Source organism: Ictidomys tridecemlineatus, unplaced genomic scaffold (assembly GCF_052094955.1).
Source record: "Ictidomys tridecemlineatus isolate mIctTri1 unplaced genomic scaffold, mIctTri1.hap1 Scaffold_110, whole genome shotgun sequence".
In the NCBI taxonomy this organism is placed as follows: Eukaryota; Metazoa; Chordata; class Mammalia; order Rodentia; family Sciuridae; genus Ictidomys; species Ictidomys tridecemlineatus.
The window spans coordinates 139,562-152,153 of record NW_027521036.1 but is presented as its reverse complement, the minus strand read 5'-3'; the positions used below and the strand labels follow the sequence as shown (position 1 = coordinate 152,153).

Below are 12,592 nucleotides of genomic sequence, written 5' to 3'. Positions count from 1 at the left end.
AGGATTTCTTTATTCATATTTTTAGGTATTCACAGAGCCCTCCTCTAGGTCTAGGTCAGGGGACACGAATGTGGTGCAGGTGTGTCAGTGATTGTACGGTGATAGGTAAGACATAGACGTGAGTGGCAAAGAAGAGGCACAATGTTAAAAGACTGATTTGAAAGGAGATTTCAAAAAGGCATTTTGATGGCCCAGTATGTACAGGACATTGTGTGAGGACTAAAAGAGTCTAACAGGTGTAAGGCATGATTGTGATTTTTGAAAGCCTTAAGAAAAGGACTTAACAAATATATGCAAAAATTATGAACAAATCAATGTAAAATCTTAAACAAGTAGTATGATATCTGATAGAACTGGAGAGTAATAGGCTCTGATGTGTTTGGGAGATGTGCACCAATCAGGTTCATTGATCAATGGAATCTTAGTAGAATCTTAGTGTTAGAAGAAACCTTGGAAGGCTGTTAGTCTAGTTTCTCACTCATTGCTGTTATTTTCTTTACTGTGGCCCTGACGAGTAGTTATGAGGCCTGTACACCAGTATTTCCTAGCATGAGTCACTCTCTTACAAGGCTATATGTTCTTCTGTTGTCTAGTTCATCCTTGTATTGACTCCAAATTTTCCTCCACATGATTTCCTCTATAAAACTGAATTCTTTTCTACATAGAAATCCTTTAAATATTTGAAGTTATATCTTAATTTAAAAATTATTTTTAGTATTTTTATCATGGAAACTTTCAAATAAGAGCAGAGAGAATAGTAGGGGACTATAGGTAACCATAACATACTGTACATTTTAGAATACTAGAAGAAAAGGTTGTGAAAGTTTTACCATAGAGAAATGATGTTTGAGGAGGTAGATATATTTAACTGATTTAAACGTTACATAGTGTAATCATGCATCAAAATGTCATGTTACCTACTTCAATAATTATAATGTTTGTTTCTATGTACTAGTTAAAAAATAAATTTAATTAGAAAAGCTTTAAAGAAAAGCACAGAGAGTAGTATAATGAACCCACGGGCCATCACCCAACTTAACAGTAATTCCTTGATAGCTAATATCAGTGAGTTTTTTTTAATTTGTTCTAATTGGTTATACATGATAGCAGAATGCATTTTGATTCATTGTATATAAATGGAACAAAACTTTTCCTAGTTGTACACAACACATTTGTATTCCTACATGTACCTCGGGTAATAAGGTTCATCTCATTCCACCATCTTTCCTATCCCTATGCCCCGTCACCTGTCCTACCTCCCCTTTGCTCAGTCAAAGTTCCTCCATTCTTTCCATGCCTCTTACCACCCACCTTACCCCCATTATGGGTCAGCATCCACTTTCAGAGAGAACATACAGCTTTTGGTTTTTGGGATTGGCTTAATTCCCTTAACCTGATATTCCCATTCACCCGCAGATGCCGTAATTTTTTTCTCTTTTAAGGCTATAAGTAATATTCCATTTCATATATGTACCACAGTTTCTTTATCCATTCATCTGTTGAAGGGTTGGTTCCACAAAACTATGGAATGCTTCACAAATGTGGGTGTCATCCTTGCTCAGGGACCATGCTAATTTTTTCTGTATTGTCCCAATTTTAGTATATGTGCTGCCAAAGCAAGCACACTCTGAGTTTTAACAAATGTAGATACCCATGTAAAAACTACCATAATCAAGATATAGAACAGTTTTTTCACTAGAAAAGGGGTTTCCTTGGGATCCTTCCCAGTGAGTTCCTTCACCACCTGTTCCAGGCAACCACTGATAACTTTTTTTTTAAACTATAGATTCATTTTTCCTACAGTACTATTTCATATATATGCCACTATAAATGGACTCATTTATATCTAGGAGTGCAATTGCCTCCTACGTTTAATGTATGTTTTTATCTTATGTGATACTGTCAAGCCATGCTAAAAAATGACCATAATCATTTTATACTTCCACCAGCAATTTAGGAGACTTCCACTTGACTTCATCTTCACTAGCACTTGGGCCATTCTAGTGGGTATGTCTTTGTGAGTTTATTTCCTGATAATTAATGATATTGAGTGAACTTTTTTTTTTCTTTTGAGATAGGGTCTCACTAACTTGCTTAGGCCCTTGATAAGTTGCCAGCCTCAAACTTGGGATCCTCCTGCCTCAACCTTCTGAGTTGCTGGGATTACAGACATGTGCCATGATGCCTGGATCAAATACTTCTTCATGAGCTTGTTGACCATACTGTTTTTGTATGTCAACTCTCTCTGGCTAGCTGGAATCCAGACTTCTCCCAGCTCAGTGCCAACTGTGGGATTGGTTAGCTTATAGTTGTTCTTGGCCCTCGCAGGTACTGCTTAGAATGTAGCCCCAAACTGAAGACCACCTCCATGCAGATTTCTGGAACTCTCTTTCTTTGTGGCTCCCATCTTTCTGGTAGTTTTCTCTACATATTTTTGGCTGCTTAATCTCCTGGAACTCTGGTCTCTCTCTCCTCAGTGAGACTGTTATGCCCTATTTGGGTTCCCCTTCCCAAACTGAGGTCTAGAGGGTGCCTCCAGGTGAAATGCTCATCTATTTGTTCTCCTGCTCTTAGGGGTGACAGTTGCATGTCCCTTGTGGCTTTCTATCTGAAAAATAGCTCTTTAAAAATATATTTTCACTGGGCATGGTGGCACATGCCTTAATCCTAGTGGCTCGGGAGGCTGAGACAGGAGGATCATGAGTTCAAAGCCAAAAGTGAGGTGCTATACTTAGTGAGACCCTGTCTCTAAATAAAATACAAAATGGGGCTGAGACTGGGGATGTGGCTCAGTGATCAAGTGCTTCTGAGTTTAATCCCTGATACCAAAAAAAAAAAAAATATATATATATATATATATATATATATATATATATATATATATATATATTCCAACTTTCTGGTTGCTTTCAGTGGGAGAACAAGTCTCATATAAGTTACTCTCTATTGATTTATCCTTTTGTTGTAACTTTTTGCGATAATTGAAAAAAATATGTTTGTGGGACTTCTAGGATATATTGTAGCTTTGGTGAATAAATGACATCCCCCTGGTACAACAATTTAACCTGTTTTCTCTATTGCCTTTTTTTTGTTTGTTTGTTTGGTGGTGTTGGGGATTGAACCTCGGGCTCCATGCATTCTAGGCAAGTGCTGAGCTAACAACCTCAGCCTTTCTCTGTTGCTTTATATTTCTTGGAAATTGGTAGTCAGGTTTAGGTTCAATTCTGTTTCTTATGAAAACTTAATAAAATATTGCATTGACATCTGCATGTCCTCTCCTTTGATGTTGACTACTAGTCAACAGTGACCTTGGTGAGATTTGCTAATATATTACAGGTTGCAAAATAGCAATGGTCTGAGTTGCTGGGATTTTTCTTTCTTCATTTAAAGGCTGGGATGCCTATACAAATAAAAATTTATGATTGATTATTCTTTCTTTCTTTCTTTTTTTTTGTACTGGGGATTAAACTCAGGGGCACTTGGCTAGTGAGCCATATCCCCAGCCTTATTTTGTATTTTATTTATATACAGGGTCTCACTGAGTTGCTTAGCAATTCGCTTTTGCTGAGGCTGACTTTGAACTTGCTATCTTCCCTCCTCAGCCTCCCGAACTACTGGGATTACAAGTGTGTGCCACGACGCCTGGCTATGATTGATTACTCTTTACACAGATATTTGGTTTGTATAGTTAAGGCAGGAGATAAACATTTGATTCCTTTTCTTCATTACTTTTCAGAATAGTAAGGTGGTATTCTAGCATTATCAAATGATACCCAAAGGGGCTTTTGAAATCTTTTTAACTTTTATTTAAGAGTCAATATGACGTCATGCATTTAAAAATATTTGGTGTGTTTAATCCAGTTAGGAATAGTAATTGTTCTTACCTGATGCTCAATTTCTCCCCCTTTTGCCTTGTAGAAGCCTCTTTATCTTGGCTCCTGGGACCCTTTGCCACCACCTAGTGGTCATTGTTACCTATTTCCCTTGCTTTTGAACTATGAGATATTCCAAGTTCATCTTAAACATTCCCTGTCCAGACCTTGAAGGAACTATTTCTCTAAAAGAACTTTGGTTCCTTTCAATAGGAAATGATATTTAGAGGCTACATTCCAAGTACTAGGATTGCTTATTGCTCAAATTGACTGTCATTTGTAGGCCTTTTTAGTGAACGAAGCTCAGAAATATGTGGGGATTTTTCATCATGTCATTTAGATAATTCCCATGAAAATTCAGGAGAGATTTTACTTCACTTCATCTATCTTAGATTTGTGTTTTCTTTCTCTGATGTTGGAGTTCCAGTTTTCAATGACATCAGTATAATTGTTTACAGTCTTGTGCCACTTAATGACATTTTGGTCATTAGTGCATAATAATGGAGCTAAAAAATTCTTGTCACCTAGTATTTTTAATATCTTTTTTGTGTTTTGATATGTTTAGATATATAAACATTTACAATGTTACAATTGTCTACAGAATTCAGTATAATAATATCTTATAGGTTTTTATCCCCAAAGCGATGATATACCATATATGAATACCTACGTGTGGAAATGGCTATATTTTCTAGGTTTGTATAAGTATGCTCAATGATGTTTACATGCTGAAATTGCCTAAGATGTGTTTCTCAGAATTTATTCCCATCATTAAGCAACACAAGACTATATTTATGTTATTTAAAATACTTTCAGGAATGTATTCCTGAAATGAAATTCTCTTGTCTTTAAGCTATATCCCACTAAGGTATGTTTGAACTAATTCATTTCTGTGGTTTGTCACCAACTTGATGTCACAGGTTGTTTCATTTTTGCTTTCAATATTTAGGTATTACTTTATAAAGATTTTTTTGTTTATTTTACAATTATTTAAATATTTAGAAGAGCCAAAGTTAATTTGTAAAAATAAGTTGTTTCTGTTTTCTAGTACTGGTGATTGAACCCAGGGCTCCTATCCACTGAGCCACATACCTAGCCTCTTTATTTTTTATTTAGAGATAGTTCTCACTAAATTGCGTAGGGACTTGCTAAGTTGCTGAGGCTAGCTTTGAACTTGTGATTCTCCTGCCTGATTTTGAAAGAATTCTAGCTTTTGTCCCAGTTCTGTCTACCCTGATGTTACTCTCTTTTATAGTTAACTTTTAAAATTTATTTCATTATGTATTCTGTTATTAAAAAAATAAGCAAATGAGAAAAGGGATATGTAGCTCAGTGGTAGAGCACTTGCCTACCATACATGAGGCCATGTGTTCAATCCCCAGCACCATAAAAAGAAAAAGAAAAGCAAATGATTTTTACATCTAGCTATGATAGCTTTATATAGGTACTGGCTTCACCTTCCCAACTGAAACAACTAAAATAAATATGAAAAAAAAACCCACAAACAGATAAAATTTGAAGATCCAGCAACATTGAAGATCAAGCAACAAAGAATGATTCTGGAAACATAAGGAACAAATGCTGTGAGCTCTTTAGTTTTCCCAGCTTTTACTATGTTAAGAGATTCCCAAGCCATGACAAAGAAGGGGAAGTCAGGCAGAACCAGAGGATACCTTGAATTGAGAGATGGTGCTGAGATTCCAGGAAAACCGAAGTGACTAGAATTCACAGGGTGGAGTACCAAAAGAAGGTTGCTACATTGAGAGACAATTCTGGAAATCTGTGAAAGGCTCTCTGAGTGTTCAGCAGGGTATTGATCTGCACATAAGTGTGATGAAACTGCTTAGCAAGTCAGAGAAACAATCTTAAGTGATTAGAAGGAACAGGTCCTAACACAGGGACCAGAATAGCACCTGGAAAAAACTATCTAAGGAAGTTGGGTAGAATAATCAGAAGGGCGTTACCTCGGACTGACTATTACAATTTATGTAATACCTAGCAAATATTCAGACCCAAGAGAATCAAATTGTTTCCAGTAATTTAATTATATACAAAATATTAAGAATAGTAATTCGTAATGTATGGCATCGAATCAAAGCTTACCAGGCATGCAAAGAAGCAAGAAAAATACAATCCACAATGATGAGGAGAAGAATCATCCAATCAAAGCCAACCGAGAACTGCCGGAGATGTTAGAATGAGGTAATGGCATTTTTTAAAAAGTTATTACTACTATATTTCGTGTGTTAAAAAGGTAAAAAGAGATATAGAAGATACATTTTAAGAAAATCAGACTTCTAGAGTTGAAAATATATGATAAACACAGTGGATGGGATTAATGTCAGAATAAGCATTTGTGATGAAATTGTTAGTGAACTTGAGGACATAACAGGAGAAGTACCCCAAATGAAACACAGGGAAAATTTCTTCTGTTAAAGAAAAGTGAACCAGAGCATCAGTGAGCTGTGGGACAGTTTCAAGTTGAGCGTTGAGAGGTATTCAGAAAAATATTTTAAGAAATGATGGCCAAAAATTTTCAAAAATTTGTGAAAACTGTACATCTGCAGATCCAAGATATTAAAAGGAACTAGAGTACAAAAAGCATGAATAAAGCTATATCAAGGTATATTATATCATAAATAAATTGCTCAAAACCAGTGATAAAGAGCAATCTTAGCAGTTAGAGAAAACATTTATGTAGAGAAGAACTAAGGATGACATCAGATTTCTTGTCAGAAATTAGGCATAAGAGAATATAGTGGAGTGATACCTTTAATATATTTGAAGAGTAATAATGTTGGCTGATAATATCATGCCCAGTGAAATATCTTTCTAAAATGAAGACTTGTACTGACATACAAGCTGAAAGAATTCACCCTACACTTGCACCAAGACAGCAGATGGAAATAATGGAATAAAGGAGTAAAGAACACTGAAAATGGTGACTGTGTGCATAAATATTTAAAATAATTTTTCTTATTTGAACATTTTAAAAAGTCATTGACTGTTTAAAGACAAACATCAGTGTAGTATGGGATTTAGAAAACATGTAAAGTAAAATACATGACAACAGTATAAATCTCAGAAGGGTAGTAATTATTGTAACGTTCTTATTGAATATGTGAAGTAATACAGTATCATCTGAAGGTATATTGTGACAAATTAAAGATGTACATTCTAAACCCTGAAGCACTAAGATTAGAAAACAGAGTTATAGCTTAATAAGCCAATAGAGGAATCACTAAAAATACCGATAGTGGTATTTCTGCAAAAGAAGACAGAAAGAAAAGAAAAAGAACAAAGAACAGAAGGAACAAATAGAAGATTATATTAAGCTTACACCTATGCACAGCAGTAATCCTATTAAGTGGAAAGTATCTAAATACATCAGTTAAAAACAGAGATTGTCATATTGCCTAAAGAAGCAAGACCCAAATAGATGTCTAAGGGAGTAACACTGTAAATAGACACAAAGAAGTCAAAATTAGAATGATTGAAAAAGGTATCTCATGTTAAACACTAGTGAAAGGAAATCTGGAGTAGCTACATTAAACCAAAAGAGGTTGTGGGGCAAAATATATCATCGGGACTCAAGAAAGTTATTTCCTAATGATAAAGGAATCAGTCAAGATTATATAATAAACTTAAATGCTTGTACTTTTAATATTAGACCTTCAAAATACATGAAGTATAAAAATTGATAGAATTATGAGGAAAATGATGAATCCTATAGATTACATTTAGAGATTTTAATATCCTCTCCTCAGCAATTGGCAGAAAATGAAAAATAAAAGTAAGATTGTAGAAAGTGTGAATGACATAATCAATCCATCCATTTGAAATTAATTGACGTTTATAGAAAACTCCCAAGGAGCTTAGTGCACATGGAACATTTACCAAGATAAACTGTATTCTGGATCTTAAAAAAATTATCAGTAAATATAAAAGTATTCAAAGTCAGGCAAAGCTTGTTCTCTTAACACAATAAAATGAGAAATCAATAATGGAAAAATCTGGAAATTTCTCAAATATTTGAAAACTTTAGTGCCAGACTGCTATATATATATATATATATATATATATATATATATATATATATATATATATATATGAACAACACAGTACATTTATTTTTATGTGGTGCTGGGGATCGAACCCAGTGCCTCACACATGTGAGGCAAGCACTTTACCACTGAGCTACAACCTTAGCCCCCACTGCTAAATAATTTTTGAGTCAAATAAATCAAAGAATAAATTCATATTTTGAGTTCAATAAAACTGAAAACAACATATCCATTTGTGCAATGTCACTAAAGCGTTATTGGAAAATTTATAGCACTACCAGGCCCAAGATAGCTTTATTAAAAAAGAAGTCTCCAGTCATTGACTTTAGTTCCTACTATGAGAAACTAGAAAAGGAAAAATAAGTTAATCTCCAAGTAAGCAAGAAAAAAAGATATAATAAAGACTATAAGTCAGTAAAATTTTAAAAAAGGAAAATAAGAGAAAATCAATGAAACCCAAAGCTAGTTCTTTAAGATGAATAAAATTGATCAACATCTAGTGAGGGAAATAAAAGAGGAGACACAGATTACCAATATCCGCAATCAGAGAAGGGATATAACTACAGATTTCACAGATACTAGACTGATAATGGGGATATTATGAACAGTTTATGTTAATTAACTTGACAATTTAGATGAAATGAAGAAATTCTATTTAAGCCACAAATTGCAAAAGTTCACTCAAGAAAAACAGACAACTTCATAAACCTTGTTGACTATTAAAGAAATTGAAGGTATAGGTAAAAACCTTTCTACAAAGAAAAAAATATAAGACCCAGATAGCTTTATTGGTGATCCAATTCCTGTAAGGAAGAAATGATACTAATTCCTAATAGTATTAGTAATACTAAACCCTTGTAGAATATTAAAGCAAGGAAATATTTCTCCTATGAAGCCAGTGTTATCACTACACCAAACCAAGACAAAGATATAACAAGAAAAGAAAATCACATACCTCTCAAGAGATCTCCAATGAATCTGTACAGAAATTCTAAACAAAAATTTAAGTCGAATACAACAATATGTAAAAGGAAAATACATCATAGACAAAAACTAGACTGATGATGGGGATTTATGTCAAGAATCCAAAATTTATTTAACATTTGAAAATCAATGAAATTTACCACATTGATGTACCTAAAAGCTGAATAAGAGAAGCCATAGAAAATACATTATTCCATACACATATCCCATACTCTTGTTTAGCTCAAGAGATACAAAACAAGCATTTAAAAAATATAGCAGAGGGGGGAAATGTTGGGGAGTAATATTGGCCAAATTATATTGTTATTTTGTGTGCATGTACAAGTAGGTGACAATAAATCCCATCGACATGTAAAAAAAAATCAGCCCTGATTATTATTTAAAAATTTTTTTTAGATTTTGATTGACTTTTATTTTATTCACTTATTTATATGTGGTGCTGAGAATCGAACCCATTGCCTCACACATGCTAGGCAAGTGCTCTACCACTGAGTATCAACCCCAGCCCCTCAGCATTTATTATTGATGTAGAAAAACAAATAACAAACTAGGAATAGAAGGGAGCTTAAAATATCCTCTGAAAAAATGCAGCTAACCTCATACTTAATGGTTGATAATTGAATACTTTTCCCCAAGATCAGAAACCAAACAGAGATGTCCACTCTCATTACATCTATTTAGCATTGTACTGGGGTGCAGTAAGGAAATAGCTAGTATACTAAGGCAAGAAAAAGAAATAAAATGCACTCAGATTGGAAAGAAAGAAATAAAATTCTCTTTATTTTCAGATAACATGAATATATATAGATACAATCTGGTATGATCTAGAAAAAAGCTATTGTAAGGTTGACAGATAAAATTTACATCTAAAAGCAATTATATTTTCTATATATTAACAATGAATAATTAGAAATTGAAATTTTAAAGATTTCCATGTACAATAGAATAAAAATATGAAGTATTTAAACATAAACGTGGCAAAAACTAAAATGTATATATTAAAAACTATAAAATATTGCTGATAAAATTAGGTATATCTCTCCTAAATGGAGAGATATACCTAATTTATGAGTCAGAAGACTAAGGTGTCCATTCATCCCAGTTTAATCACCAGAGTCAACATTATTCCAATCAAAATTCCTGCAGAGTTTTGTAGAAAATGACAAACTGATTGCAACAGACCTAGAATACGTGGCTTCAAGACTTAATCTAGGCCTGGGGATGTAGCTCAGTGGTAGAGCACTTGCCTAGCATATGCAAGGTCCTGTGTTCAATCCCTAGTACCATACGAAGAGGAAAAAAAGAAAAAAAATATTCTAAAGCTACAGTAATCAGGATTGCAGACAAAACATTGGAACAGAGCCAAGAATTCAGAGATAGATACACAATATATATGGCAACAGTCATTGACAAAGATGGAAAGACAAGTAGAGAATGGGAAGTTTTTCAGCAAATGGTACTGAAATTACTGCATATTTATATGCAAAATATTGATCCATGCCTTGCATTAGACACCTGAATTAACTCACAGACTTAAATATTAAACTCAAAACTACAAAACCTCTAGGAAAAAAATAAGAGAAAAATTTTTGTTGAACTTAGGTTTGGCAAAGATTTCTTAAATTTGACAACAAAAGCATTAAAAAGGATTTGACAATGTGGGATTCATCAAACTAAAACCTCTGTAATTCAAAATACACTTTGAAGTGAATGAAATAGACAAAACACAAGCTGGGAGGAAATTACTGTAAAGCATTTATCAAGACTTGCATCAAGAATATATGAAGAACTCTTAGAACTCATTAGAAAAAATATAGTCCTGTAAAATAACACTTCATCAAAGAAGATAAACAGATAGTAAATAAAGACATTAAAAATGCTTGACATAATTATCAGGGAAATGCAATTTTGAAGCATAAGAGTTACCACTACACACTTATTAAATATCTAATATTAAAGACAATTGTGCTGAGTGGTTGGAGATGGAGGAACTGGATGGGTACACAGCTGGTGGGGATATAAAGTGGTAGAATCACCTTCTTAAAAAGGTAAACATATACCAGTCATATCCAACCATTCTTTTCCAAAGAAAAGATAAGTTATATAGCAATAGGAGGAATTTTATATTTGTAAAAGCCCCAAACTGGAAAAAAATCCAAATGTCTATCAATAGATGATAGACAAATTGTGGTATGTACATATAATGAAATGCTACTCAGCAATAAAAATAGATGATAGATAAACTGATGTAGATGAATCTCAAATTATGCTGAATAAGAGAAGCCATAGAAAATACATTATCCCATACACATAAAACTTGAGGAATACAAAGCAATCTATTAAGATAGACATTTTGCTGGAGGAATGGGAAAGTGGGGGGCAAGAAGGAAGGGTGACAAAGGGCAGAATTACCTAGAGAATGAGAATATTTTTGGAAGTAAAGGATGTGTATATTATCTTGATTATAATGGTGATTTCATAATTTCATGTTAAAATTTATCAAATTGCACACTTTAAATACATGTAATTTATTGCATGTCAATTTTACCTCAAAGCTATAAGAAATAATATACTCATCTTTTTTCACTTTCTAAGATACAATTAGTATTCTACAAATATTTTTCTCTACTTCATTTTAAAAATATATATTCTGGAAACCAGCTCTTAGCAGTATTTAAAATTATTTTCTTTCTTCTTTGGTTTATTCAACAACTTTCATTGATGACGGTTGTTTCAGCCTTTTGTGACCATCTTGTATTATTATAATTAATGCTTGAATAACATAGTTTTGTAAATACAAGTTTTAAACATTTGTTGTTGTATTCCCAGTATCTTTAGAAGTTAGGGCTGGGGGACTATAGCTCAGCAGTAGAGCACTTGCCCTAGATACCCTTCCCCAGCACTGAAAAAGTTAAAAAAAAAGTGCGATTGTTGAGTTAATAGGTAAATATATAAGCAGTTTTGGGAGATGTTGCCAAATCTCATTCATAAGGGTTGTATCATTTTGTATACTTATCTGAGAATTTGTATTCCCCCACATTCTCTCACCTACTGAGTATGTGGTCAAACGTTTGGATCTTGCCAATGCAAGTGAGAAATGGTATCTTGGTGTGGTTTAATTTGTATTTTGTTCATTATGAGCTAAGCAGAGCATGTTTCCATATGTTATAGCTATTTGCATTTCTTTTCCTGAGATCTGTTTATTTCTTCAGCCCATTTTTGTATAGGTTTGCTGGCCATTTTATTTATAATGTTCTTTATATTTCAGGAACATGATTCTTTGGACAATAATAGGTTGCAAATATTTTTTCTCAGGTTGTCATTGTCAAACTGTGTGTGTGTGTGTGTGTGTGTGTGTGTGTGTGTGTGTGTGTGTGTGTGTGTGTAGCAGGTTTAGATACAGCCAGGAAAGATTTTTTCAATGAGGCAGGTTTTGCCCACTCATAATACATAGAAAATTTCACCCAATATTTTCTAGTACTTGTTTATTTTCTATTTTTACATTCATGTTTCTTATCCATTTGTAGTTTATCTTTTGAATAAGTAGAGAAAAATCCAATTTTATAATTTTCCATGTGGTAACGCTACTTATTAGAAAGTCTATTTTCCCCAAACTAACTTTTATTGTACCCCAAGTGTCCAGTTGGTTCTGTTTCTGGATTCTCTCTTCTG

General features: G+C 33.5%; 1 protein-coding gene, 1 long non-coding RNA gene and 1 other non-coding gene across 6 annotated transcripts in view; 1 reads left to right on the top strand and 2 right to left on the bottom strand.

The window, feature by feature from the left end:
* Window positions 1–12,592, bottom strand: part of LOC144372489 (uncharacterized) — a 45,084-nt gene that overhangs the window by 6,280 nt on the left and 26,212 nt on the right. The gene's annotated exons all lie outside the window — the stretch shown is intronic.
* LOC144372485 (transport and Golgi organization protein 1 homolog) overlaps window positions 1–12,592 on the top strand; it is a 161,572-nt gene that overhangs the window by 127,512 nt on the left and 21,468 nt on the right. The window lies entirely within an intron of this gene.
* On the bottom strand, window positions 1,518–1,624 carry LOC144372496 (U6 spliceosomal RNA). Its single transcript, XR_013432489.1, has one exon. It is a non-coding gene; the product is annotated as a U6 spliceosomal RNA (small nuclear RNA).